At 37.0% G+C, this 13,745-nt stretch overlaps 1 pseudogene; it reads right to left on the bottom strand.

The window, feature by feature from the left end:
• Positions 1 to 4,532: 4,532 nt before the first annotated feature.
• Positions 4,533 to 5,661, bottom strand: LOC118831336 (annotated as a pseudogene).
• Between the last annotated feature and the right edge of the window lie 8,084 nt (positions 5,662 to 13,745).

The raw sequence follows: 13,745 nt of genomic DNA, 5'->3' as shown, positions 1-13,745 counted from the left end.
GTCAGTGTTTTCTTTGTTGCTTCTTGTTCATGATGTTTGCCTTTTTCCTGGCTTTTAAAGTTGATCTCTCCTTCTGGGGCATAGGAGACACTGTCCTAAACTTGATTTTCTGGGGGCTATGGACCTGGTCACTCACTGGCTTTGTGTGCTGGGGCTTCATGTGTTGGCAACTGGAGGCTGTAGGCATCTGGTAGCTTATCTGGTGTTGAGCTGGAGCTGGTCGTGGTGGCTGCTGTATGTGGAGTTTTTCCGTATTTCTGGAATGTACACCAATGCTTGTGGGGTGGGGGTGGAGGTGGGGTGACGTGGTCTAGCTGCTGGAAGTTGCCTTCTCACATAGGGCTTTGGTAGAGCATGTGTAGGTTCAGCTGCTGGTGGATGTGCAGGTCAGGGTTCTCCAAGGTGAATCTGCTCATTCCCTTGGCTATGCAAATTCACAGAGGAAGGGAGGGTCCTGGTGTTGGTGCTTCCATGGTCCACCGCCCTGGGTTTCAGGATCTCCTGCAGGTTTGTTGACATGGGGCTCTCCTTCTGGTTTGCCTAGGTGCCTTCTTTCCTATACTGCTCCACTTCCACTACAGCAAGAGGGATTTTTTTCTGTTAATCCTCCAAGTCTCCAGGACTAAAAGACTATTGCACCCTGTCTTTCTGCTGGCTCTGCTGTTTCAGGATTTTTTCTTTGGTGATGTTTTCTGTGTCTTTCAAGGTTAATGAAGGAAGGTGAGAGTGACCCACTGGTCATTCTGCCACCTTGGCTTCTAGAAGTTTCTGTTCACTTATTTTGCATCACTCATTTCTCTTCCCAGTTTTTTCTCAACCTCATTTATTTGATTTTCAAAATCCTTTTTCAGCTCTTCTACGGTCTGAGACTAATTCATATATTTTGGCAGCCTTGGATGAAGGAGCTTTGACTTTGTCATCTTCTGAGTGTGTGTTTTGATCTTTCTTATCACCATAGTAACTTTCTGTGGTCAGGATTGTTTTCCCATTGTTTCTTCTTTTCCCCAGCATATTATTTGACTTTTACCTCTTTGTTAAAGTAGGGTTCTGCTTCTAGGGTCAAGGTCACACTGGCCTAACCTTCCTGTGTTTTGTTCAGCTGTTTTCAGAGATACTTCTAGGGACTGTTAAGTTTTCAGTTCTTGAAAGATGGTGTGATCTAAGGATATGTGTTTGCTATTCTTCTGGCTTGTGCTCTGTTCTATGAGGGTTCAAAACACTCTTTTCTTCCTGGGAACTGTGAGAAGGTCATCATTCCACTGTGACTGCAAGCTCTGTTGTTGTAGTACTCCTCTTTGCCCAGGCCTGGACCTGGAACTGAATATGAGCAAAGCAACTGAGTTCTGACTCCGTGCTAGCCAAAAGACCCCTCTCATCTCTTTCTGACCAGTTGTTCCTCCCCCTTACTGTGTACTAGCTGAGAACTCTAGAAGCAGCTGATGATTCAGTGGCTCCAAAAACCTCCCCCTGGTTTGCTGGGTCTGAGTCTGTGTTGGCATGGCCTGCACTGGACTATACTCTACTCTCACCCAGGTGCAACAGGCCTCTCTTGCTAACTTTCTAAGTTGTTTTTAGTGTTTGTGTGTCTGAAAATCATCACTGTTGCCACTGATTCAGTCTCCAAGAAATATGCTCTGGGTTTCCTAGGGACCAGCCTGTTCTATTAAGGCCTGAGCTGGACTGAGCTTTTCTGTCACATTGGTACAAAAGGCATTTCCTATTGGCTTTCCAAGTTGTCTTGGCCTGGAAAGTTATTTCACTCCATCTTTTTGTGGGTTCTGCTGCTCTAGAATTTGTTTATATTTATTATTTAATGGTATTTAGAGAGGTTTGTGGGAGATTTTAGGCAAGTTCCTGCCTTTACTCTGCCATCTTGGCTTTGCCTCCCTAACTAACTTATATTGCTCAAGTTTGTTATTCCATTTATTGCAGTTGAAATGACTTATACTTAGAAAAATTTTCCCACAAACTGTGAATGAAATTCCTCAATATTTAATAATATTTCCTCACTTCTATCTAATGCTAGCAGTGAGAAATAAATAGCAGAAAATGTTCTGGGAATATTATTATTCTTTCATCAAAACAAACAACTTTATTTCTTGAATTCTCTTTTTTACTCTATCTTCCAAAGTAAGGTCTATCTATCTAGATATATGTATCATCTATCTATCTATAGATTGATTGATAGGTATATAGATATAGCTATAGGTAGTGTATATACATACATATATATATATCTGTGTATCTATACATGCATACACATACATACACATATGCATTTATATGTATATACATATATGTGTGTGTGTGTATATATATATATATATTCTCTAAATTAATGAAGAATCTTCAGTTGAACAAGAAAAAAAAATCAGCTGAAGATGATAGATGAATTAAAAACAATAAATCTTTCAGCAGCAGCATCTGCACAAATGGAAGTTTCTCTTTTCTTCCTGTTGACTACCTGCTTATGTAGTAGTTAATACTTGATAAGAGGTTTATAAGCATTATTAGGAAAGAAATGATCAAAGGGTGTGGGGCCATCAGTGGCTTGATAAATATCAAACAAATGATGATAAATGCCCTGATTTGATGGGGGTAGGTAGACATAAGAAGGTTGGGGTTCTAATACTTCTTCTTCTAAGTACTATATTTGGAACCTTAGACAATCCATCAGGCTTCTGCTTCCTCATCTGTAAAATGAAGGTGTTGTACTAGGTCTGTGTTTCTCATTCTCTGGTTAAGAAATTTTAAATTATTCTTCTTTCAAATTGATGTTTACACATTTTAAATGATTTTCCATGCAATCTTATGTATTTTATTTTATGCAATTTAAACTTGATTCTGAGAAAGGTGCTATAATATGCTAGATTGCCAGAGGGATCCATGATATGAAATAGTTTAATAACCCCTAGACCAGATACTCTCTAAGGATTTTTGCAGCCCTAAATCTTATGATCTTATGAGAAACCACAAAAAATATTGGAAATTACTGAGTTTTAAGGATGTAGCAAGTAGAAAAGATATTGAAATTTATTACATCCATAAAACCATGCCGTATGCTCAAAATTTGTGTTGAATGGCTGAACAAATGAAATAATAATATGTACTGAAGTATTGGAACTTTTTTCCCAGTGAAGTCAGAAACTTTCTGTGCACTTTGCCTCAGTAACCTTTGCAACATACTATTAAATAAACCGGCAAACCAATTAAGTAGTTAGGGACTAAGGAAGTAGGTAGTAGATGTCACAAAGAGATTCTACTCAAGATTATAACTAAAGGTTGAATGGTAATTTTCTCCACAAATATTTATTCTAAACTGAAACAAACAATTTCTTATATTCTGTCAATTTCCCCAGGAAATATTTTTCCCTTGCCAATAATCCTAGTAACTGTGCCAATCAGACATGTAAATTTTAAAGGGCTTTGTTATTGTAGTCCTAGTGCATTATCAAATTTAGAATTTGAAGTACCATCATAAAATATTAGTCTTTATCTAGTTCTAGGACCAACTCTTATCCTATTCCAAAATGATATACATAGTGACTCAAACCTACTAGTTCTTCAGCTTTCACAAAGTAGCAATGATGGTAATGCTAATGATATTAATACTAATAATAGTAAGCAATTGTATAGCTCTTTAAAGTTTATAACTAAATCACCTTATATATATATATGTACATATATGTGTGTATATATATATACACACATATATGTACATATATATATATTATTTGATCCTAACAATAAACTTATGAAATATATTTTATTTTCTCAATTTTACAGAAAAGAAAACTGAAGTAGAGACACATAAATGATTTTCCCAGCCACATATCCAGTAATAGTCTGAAGCAGAAAATGATTACAGGTCTTCCTGACTTCAAGTCAACCTCTCTATCTACAATGCCTTATAGCTGCCTTTGCTCTGCAGATGCTCAAAGCAAACTGTAGCTCTTCATACTTGGTATATGAAAATTCCATTCTATATTTTGTCACATGCATCTAAGGACCAGTTTACACAAACACCTAGCATGTTGACTATTAGCATCAAAGAAACTTCCAGATTTTCTTTCATAGTTTTAGAGGAGACGTGGGATGGATAGTAGGAGCTGCTTTAAACCCTTTTTGCTTGTAGTTCCTCTTTAAAACCTATCATAAGTTTTTTTTAATATTAAAGTAGTACTAATAATAAATCATAGTTGTAATAATATAAATAGTATTTCTACAACAATTTACATATAGTAAGGGCCACTAAAACAAAAAAATCAAACTTCTTTTTGTTTTTATTTTCTTTTTTTCTAATTGCCCTGAGACCTGGGTCAGGCCAAAACAAGTTTTTATTATTTCAGCATTCAGCAACATCTCAGCCATCAAAAATAAAACTCTAACACCGAAGGATGGAAGGAAGACTTCTCTTCAGCATGATTAAGTAGACTGCATCCGGAGCCCCCCAGGGTGCCACAGGCGAGAAGGATGGCCGTTATTCATTCATCCAATAAATTAGTAAGCGCAGAATTCAGGGTGCCAACTGCTCATTTCTGGGCTGGCATAAGGTCGTCGATGGACTGGCCCTGCTCCAAACACTTCTCCATTTCACACCATCGACCACCATCTGCACCAGGTCCACCTCAGAGAAGCCCAGTTGGTCCACATTGGAGATGTCAAAGACACCACCCACAGCTGCTGTGTCCACACCCGCTGTCCCTCTCTTCTTCAGTCGAAGCTTCTTCAGCACCTCACCAAACTTCTCATGCTTGCCCAAGTGGGGAAGTTTGATGTGGACACCTGCATGTAGGCCTGTGCCCATGTTGGAGGGGCATGTCATGATGTAGCCCAGGTGAGGATTCCACATGAACTCGTAGCTCTTGGTCCTAAAAAGGCTTTCAATCTGGGTGAGCCCTGTGCAGAAATGCGTGAACACCTCCTTCATGTTACCTCCCTTATGCATGGAGATGACCCTCGGGTGATCTTCCTCATTGATCCACACCAGAAAAGTCTTGTTGTCATTGTGCCAAATGCCCCTGCCATCGGGCCAGTCTCGGGCCATGCCGTATGTGAAGAGGAGGGGGGAGACAGGCTTGTCAAAGAGGAAGTGGTCGTCAATCAGCTGATGCTGTTCTTGCTCAGTCATGTTCTTCAAAGCATAGTACTTCCCATTCAGGTCACCTTCCAGGCTGACCAAAGCTTCCACAGACAGCTTCTCTATGGCATGGCACTTGCCCCGGCTACAATGTGGGGGCAGGCAGAATCCTTGGATGCTCTGGCCAGTTAGAACATGAGCACTCAGCACATAGTTAGGATCCAGGTCATCACCACTCTGCAGATGTCAGGGTTAAGATCAGTCTTATGTTCATCTGAAGGCTTGTAGCCTCCATGTCGGCCCTCAATGACAGGATCAAACAGTTCCTTGAACACCTCATCGCTCTCTTCATCTCCAGCCACACAGCCCACAGTCATTATGAATGTGTGCCCTGGGCTGTCCACACCGGTCTGGATGATATCCACCGTGAAGCCACTTGGTGTAGCCTCATCCCAGAGTTTTTCATAGAGCTCAGGCGTCAGCACCTCAGCCATGTGGTTGTTGTGCGAGGACAGGTCAGAATATTCCTCCTCAGCGGGGAAGCAGGACTTCAGCCCGTTGTGGCTATTGGAGAATGGCATGATGGCAGAAGGTGAGGCTGCTCCAGGGGTCGCAGAAGGTGAGAAGGATGGGAGGATGCTCCTGCTGCTGAAGCTGCTGCTGCTGAAGCTGCTGATGCTGCTGCTGCTCTGTGATCCCAGGCCACCTTAGCCCGAGCTCAGTCACCAAGTCCTCTTTTTGTTTTTATACCTAATATTTAAAATATAACTGACACTGTTCTTCACAATTCACAGGAGTGTTGTGGGTGAACTACCACATACTCATTTTTTCCTCTTATTCTCCTAATCCAAGCATTGCAGATTGTCCAATTCCCTAAGTGCATCTTTTCCAACTACCACCATTTCACATCTCTAATTCTCTCATCTTTGTCATTTTTCAAGTGTTAATATTTGTGCCAACAAAATATTTCCTACATTTGACCCTTTCTTTCGAATTACCATCATCCTAGCAAGCCCTCATCCCCTTCAAATGGATTATAACCTCTTAAATATTCCCCCTGCCTCATGTGTCTCCCTTCTTCAATCCATCCTTCATGCAACTTCCAAAACACCAGATCCCTGCCCTTATAAAAAACCCCTAATATCCTCTTTGTCTCTGGTATAAAGTATAATCTTTTCTGTTTGGCATTTAATGTCCTTCACAATCCAGCTTCAGCCTTCCTTTTCCAGTCTAATTACATATTGCTCCTATTCACATACTCTACAGTGAATCTAATTTGGTGTTGTTAGTGCTTCCAATATACAATATTGCATTCCCTGACCCTGTGTTATCCTTAATACACCTGCTTATTGCTTCCATCCATCCTTTAGAATATCTAGCTTTATTCTAAACTCAGCCTAATATGTATAAGATGATAATTTTCTGATTTTTCCCAAATCACTAAATATGTATTTTTGTTTTACCTTCACATGAGTAAATGTTGTTTTTCCTGATATAATAAATTTCTTAAGAGAAGAAAATGCTTTGTCATATCATCCATACCTAGTATAACGTGTGTATACATAAGAAAGGTTTTTAATGCTTAGTTGATTCTATCACCAGATTCTTACAATATATTAATATTTTTTTTCAAATAAAGAAACTGAGGGTCAGAGAGGCTGAATAACTTACCCCTGTGAATATGTTTAGTAAATGTCTGATGTATAATTCAAAAATAGAGCTTCCTGTCTAGTATTCTAACCATTGCTCTTGCTCTGGGAAATGAAATTAATGCTACTGTTGCTTTTGAATAGTGTGTGTCGATTGACTTCCACTTATCTTCACTCATCATCCTTGTGACTTCCCTGAAGAAAATGGCCGTCCCCAATTCCTCAACATATGTTGTGTCCCACTCTTTGAATATAACTTCCTTAAGAACCTGCCCTGTCTTGCATTTGTATTTAAGCACAAAATGCAAAATGTACTTGAATGTATAATAATAATTGAAAAATAACCAAATAATAAACATGTGCCTGGTACATAGCAAATATTTAACAAATACATATTGTATATTAACAGCAATATAAGTTGTAACTATACACTTAACAATAAAAAGGACCTTAAAAAAGGCAGAATTTCATGGCCCACCCACCCAAATGCATCAGCATTGAAGACATATTAATAAAGAAGCTAATTAAAATAATCAGGAAGCCTAGATAAATCCTTATTCTTTTTCACTGAGATCAGAACTATCATTGGGAAACATTTGTTCCATACACAGTTCAAATACTCTTTGCTCCATCATGGTAGAAATTTAACTTCATATTTTCATTGATACCCAAATAGTAATAATGTACAATCTTCTCTCCTATACTGAGAATTCTTACAATGCCATAGAGACACAGAGTTATGTCACAAAACGTTCTTTAGAAGAAAAGGACTACATGTAAGCTAATTATGTATGGAACTCAAAATTTTCTGAGGCAAAGCTGTGAACAATATTTTCCAATCAAGGGCACTACTTGACAGTAACAAATACATCTTTTGATAACAAATGCCTTGTAGGAAAAAAAAAAACAAATACAATAATCTGCAGGTACTAAGTTGATGCACATCAGCTGCCCCAATTAGTTACCAAACATCTGGACACATTTCATTTCAGTTTATTTTAGTTGAAAAAATATGACTCACCAAATACCTTCAAAGGGATGCCAAACTCTCAAAATTAATCATGATGTAGTGATTTAAAAAAGAAAAAACAGAACAGAATAAATTAATGATGTGATGGAGTCATCACAAATATCTGACCCCATCACAATTTCTCCAGGCTGTGAAGCTTAAGGTGAGTGGAAAAAATCACAACAAGTACAGATCTATAATGTGTCAGTTCACAATGAATTCATTGTCAATTTATTCTAAGCACAATTAAGTGAATAATTACACAAGAGTAAATAACCTTCATGATAGGAAGTTTTTCAATAAAGCTGCTATCATAAGTGATATAAGGATTATGCAGGGAGGAAGATGACTTTGATGTCAACCTGAAGCAGAAAAAAAAGGATTTTTGTAACTCATTAGAAAGTTTTAGGATCCCAGAAAACCCAATCAGAGTAAACTAAATGAAGATAAAGAATGAAAGGAAGGATTAGATGTATTTGGGGATATAGAACTGTGCTTATATTAAACCTTCAATAAACAATTGGGAGAGTTTTACTCAATATGATCTACTATTGCAACCATTGAGAATGGAAAGGATACCTGAGCCCTCAAATGATTTCTCAAACCTTAAGGAAAAAATTGAGTTATTCCACATTCATTTGAAGATTGTCATTTCATGGCAAGCTGTATTAAATTCTCTAAAATAACCTGAATGATTATTCACGACTGACTTTGTCAGTCAATCAATTAGGATTCATTAGGCGCCTATGCACCAGACACTGTGTTAGGCACTTAGGGATACAAAGAAAACGATAGTCACCTAAGGAGTTTACACTCTGATGGGGGAAAGACATGCAGACCACTATACTCAAACAAGATATATACAATATAAATTGAGACTAATTTCGGGTTTTAGTAGGATTCAAATTTGCAAGTAAGAAAGAATGAGAATGGCTTCTTTCAGAAGGTGGAATTTTAGCTGATACTTGAAGGAACACACAGAAGTTGAGGCAGAAATGGAGAGAGAGAGATAAAAAGAGAGAGAGACAGAGAGAGACAGATGGACAGAGACAGACACACACACAGAGAAAGAGAGAGAGTTGCAGACATGGAGAACAGTCAATGAGAATGCTCAGAGTTCAGAAATAAAGTTTATTAGAGGCACAACAAAGAGGTTGGTGTTACTAGATGATCAGGTGGGTTGTATGGAGTAAGGTGTAAAAAGAATGGAAAAGTAGGAACGGGCCAAATTTTGAAGGGCTTAAAAGCTAAGTGTATTATTTTGTGTTTGATTATAAAGTTAGTAAGCAACCACTTTAGTTTATTGAATAGGAAATTATATACTAAGAATTTACAATGTATAATCATTTCAAATGAGGTTGAAAGAGAATATGAGATCCTTCAGGAATATATTTTAAGAATCAGGACACAAATTTAAAAATATCAATGGATTCATGATCTCTTTGACATGGGTTTTTCTTCCACTATTGGATTGGTATAATTAGACAGTCTTTAGGAGAGAGATGGAGATGAGATAATGAAGTACTCTAGAGGAATAAGATTGTATTTTTATTCAAATAACTTTCATTAATGGGCTTGATCTTTACCATTGCTAAATTCCATGATCTGTATAAGGTACTTAATATCTCTAGGCCACAGGTTCATAATCAATAAATGAACGGCTTAGATGAAATGGCCTTTAAGATGTCTCCCAACCAAAACCTTATTAAAGATCTTATTGGATAGGATTGAAGAATTAATGGATAGTGCTCATAAAGGCAGAGATTTTTAAAAAAAAGACATTTCACTGTGCATGATTCTATTGCTGTCAGAAATAAGATCATTAAATATTCCAGCCTATGTTCTTTCAAAACCGACTGAAAAGCAAACTTGACTTGTCGTACCCTACTTGTGGTGTTTTTGGTAAGACTCAGTTCTCAGAGGAAATAAACTTTCAATATTATGAAATGAACCACTCTACTTGATGCCTATTTCCTTTGGTAATCAGACTGATTGGGAATATTAAGAATTTGAAAAGAGAAAAACTATCAATGAAGAGAACTCTTAGAATCTATTATTGAATGGATATGTGTGTATGTATGTATGTATATATGTATGTGTGTATGTACGCATACATGCACGTGTATATGTGTACATATGTGTAACAGCAACCACACTTGGCATACCCAGGATGGCTGCTAGCACAGTTTCTTAGATCTTCTGTACTAGGAAAGATAGCTGTTTAAGAGGTCAACAATCTTTAATTACATTCACTACTTCAGGGGAAAAGTCAGCACCCTGAACTTCAAAGAAAATACAAACATAGAAAATACAAGCAGAGAGATAAAGACCAGAATACAGCAGAGAGGAAGATGACTTTGATGTCAAACTGAATCAGAAAAAAAGGATTTTTGCAACTCATTAGAAACTTTTAGTATCCCAGAAAAGTTGCAATATTGCTATACACTTTACATACATCACTGGACCCAGAGAGCCTTTACCTCTGAGCAGTCAGGGACTATATGGCCACTGAGAGTCTCAACCAGGGAATAACAAGGTCCTTCTCATAAGTTACCTACTAAAGCAAAACCTCACCTCAGAGTATGTATACACTTCTCAGAGCCAGAGGGCATCACAACCCTCATGACTCAGTGGCTAATTAGAAATTAGCAAAAGGTGTGAGCCTTCCTACAAGCAAGCCTCCCTTAAGCAAGCTTCCCTTAATGGGCTCCATGTGAAGCCTATTAATAGGTGGGGAATTTATCTAATCAGTAGTGATTTGGAGCATTTTTTCATATGCCTATAGATACCTTTAATTTCTTCCTCTGAAAACTGCCTGTTCATACCCTTTGACCATTTCTCAATTGGGGAATGGCTTGTATTCCTATATATTTGGCTCAGTTTCCTGTATATTTTAGAAATGAGGCCTTTATCAGAGATACTAGTTGTAAAGATTTTCTCCCAATTTTCTGCTTCCCTCCTAATTTTTGTTGCATTGGCTTTTTTGTACAAAAACCTTTCAATTTAACAAAATCAAAATTATCCAATTTGCATTTTGTAATGCTATCTATCTCTTGTTGGATCATGAATTCTTTTCTTTTCCATAAATCTGATAAGTAAACTATTCCTTGCTCTCCCAAATTACTTATAGTATCAGCCTTTACTCCTAAATCATGAACCCATTTTGACTTTATTTTGATATATGGTGTAAGATATTGGTCTATGCCCAGTTTCTGCCCTACCATTTTCCAATTTTCCCAACACTTTTTGTGAAATACTGAATGATTAGCCCAGAAGCTGGCCTCTTTGGGTTTGTCAAAGAGTAGATTGCTTTAGTTGTTGGCTTCTCCATCTTGTATTCGTATCCTATTCCACTGATCCACACCTCAGTTTCTTAGCCAGTACCAGGTAGTTTTGATGACTGCTGCTCTATAGTACAGTTTAATATCTGGTGTGGCTAGGCTACCTTCTCTAGCATTTCTTTTCATTAATACCCTAGATATTCTAGACCTCTTGTTTTTCCAGATGAATTTTGTTATTATTTTGTCCAGCTCAGTAAAATAGTTTTTTGGTAGTTAGATTGGTATGGCACTGAATAGATAGATTAATTTAGGTAAAATTGTCATTTTTATTATATTAGCTCAGCCTAACCATGAGCAACTGATATTTTTCCATTTATTTAAATCTGAGTTTATTCACGTGAAAAGTGTTTCATAGTTATGTTCATATAGGCCCTGGGTTTGTCTTGGCAAATAGATTCCCAAATATTTTATAGTGTTTACAGTAACTTTGAATGGAAATTCTCTTTCTATCTCTTGCTGTTGGGCTTTGTCAGTAATGTACAGGAATGCTGAGAATTTATGTGGGCTTATTTTATATCCTGCAACTTCGCTAAAGTTATTTATTATTTCGAGTAGTTTTTTACTTGATTCTCTAGGATTCTCTAAATAAATCATCATATCATCTGCAAAAAGTGATAATTTAGTTTCTTCTTTTCCTATTCTATTTCCTTCAATTTCTTTTTCTTCTCTTATTGCTACAGCTAACATTTCTAGTACCAAATTGAATAGTAGGGGTGATAATGGACATCCTTGTTTCACCTCTGATCTTATTGGGAATGCATCTAGGTTGTCCCCATTACAAATAATGCTTGTTGATGGTTTTAGGTAGATGCTATTTATAATTTTAAGGAAGGTTCCATTTTTTCCTATGCTTTCTACTGTTTTTAATAGGAATGGGTGTTGTATTTTATCAAAGGCTTTTTCTGCATCTATTGAGATGATCATATGGTTTCTGCTAGTTTTGTTGTTGATATGGTCAATTATGCTAATAGTTTTCCTAATATTGAACCAGCCTTGCATTCCTGGGATAAATCCTACCTGGTCATAGTGTATTATTCTTATGATAAGTTGCTGCAATCTTTTAGATACCTTTTTTTGCTGCAATCTTTTAGATACCTTAGATACGTAGATATCTTTTAGATACTACAACTCTTAGATACCATATCTCTCCTGTCAGATTGGCTAAAATAACAAAACAGGAAAATGATAAATGCTGGAGAGGGTGTGGGAAAATTGGAACATTGTTACTTTGCTGGTGGAGTTGTGAGATGATGTAGCCATTTTGCAGAGTAATTGGGAACTATGCCCAAAGGGCCACAGGAATGTTTATACCCTTTGACCCAGCAATACCACTTCTAGGGTTGTATCTCAAAGAAATCCCACAAGCGGGAAAAGGATCCATATGTACAAAAATATTTATAGTGGCTCTTTTTGTGGTAGCCAAGAATTGTAAATCAAAGGGATGCCAATCAATTGGGGAATGGCTGAACAAGCTGTGGTATATGAAGGTAATGGAATACTATTGTGCCATAAGAAATGGGGATGATACAGACTTCATAACAACCTGGAAAAATCTACACGACATAATGCTGAGTGAGCGGAGCAGAGCCAGTAACACATTGTACACAACCACAGATACATGGATTCCGTGAGGACCAACCCTGACAGACTTCACTCTTCTCAGCAACACCAGGTGCAAGGACAACTCCAAAGGACTCATGATGGAGAATGCTATCTACATCCAGAGAAAGAACTATGAAGTTTGAATGCAGATTGAGGCACACCTCATGCTCGCCGTTTTTTCTTCTCTTTTGTTTTTGTTTTGGGGGGGGGGGGTTTGGTTCTGTTTCTTCTTTCTCATGACTCATTCCATTGGTCATAATTCTTCTCCACAACTTGACTAGTGTATAAATTAATTCAATGCGAAATTATACATGGTAGTTATATGAGATTCCATGCCATCTTGGGGAGGGAGCGGGGAAGGAGGGGAGAAAATCTGGAACTCCAAATTATGTAGAACCATGTGTTGTAAACTAAAAATAAAAAAACTGTGGTAAATTAAAAAAAAATAAGTGGGGAAGATCTTATTCTATTAACATTACAATATGTATGTATATACCTAATATATAGATCTGTATATATGTATATCTATATATATAAATAGCTATCCATATCTAAATAAATATCTACATAAATATCTATAGATCTCTATCTATCTCTATATATACATACATCTATCTATGTATCACAATAGGCTAACACAACAAACATCTCCAGAGTCCATAGCATAGAACAATAATTAAATAAACTTCACTTTACTATGACACCCTTCACAAGAACATATAGTATATGCAACAGTGTCAAATACATGGTGTCCCAAAAGTCTTAGTGTATTTTAACTGCACTAAGACTTTTGGGGCACCTTGTATTTTAACAGCACTAAGACTTTGGGGATATCTTTCATAGAAGTTTTTTTTTCTTTTAAGTGCATGAAAGTGTAGACAATAACATGAATTTCATAGATCATCTTGTATCACTATTATACCATAGTGCAATTAATATACTGTTAATGAAATATAAAATATTTAGTGCTCATTTGTAAATTAATATTTGCATTGTACTTCATTATTATTATATTAAGCTAATACAATAGAATTCTTAATACAGTATTATCAAACAGCATAATG

This window comes from Trichosurus vulpecula, chromosome 1, assembly GCF_011100635.1.
Source record: "Trichosurus vulpecula isolate mTriVul1 chromosome 1, mTriVul1.pri, whole genome shotgun sequence".
Lineage (NCBI taxonomy): Eukaryota > Metazoa > Chordata > Mammalia > Diprotodontia > Phalangeridae > Trichosurus > Trichosurus vulpecula.
This window is presented reverse-complemented; position numbering and strand designations above follow the sequence as displayed.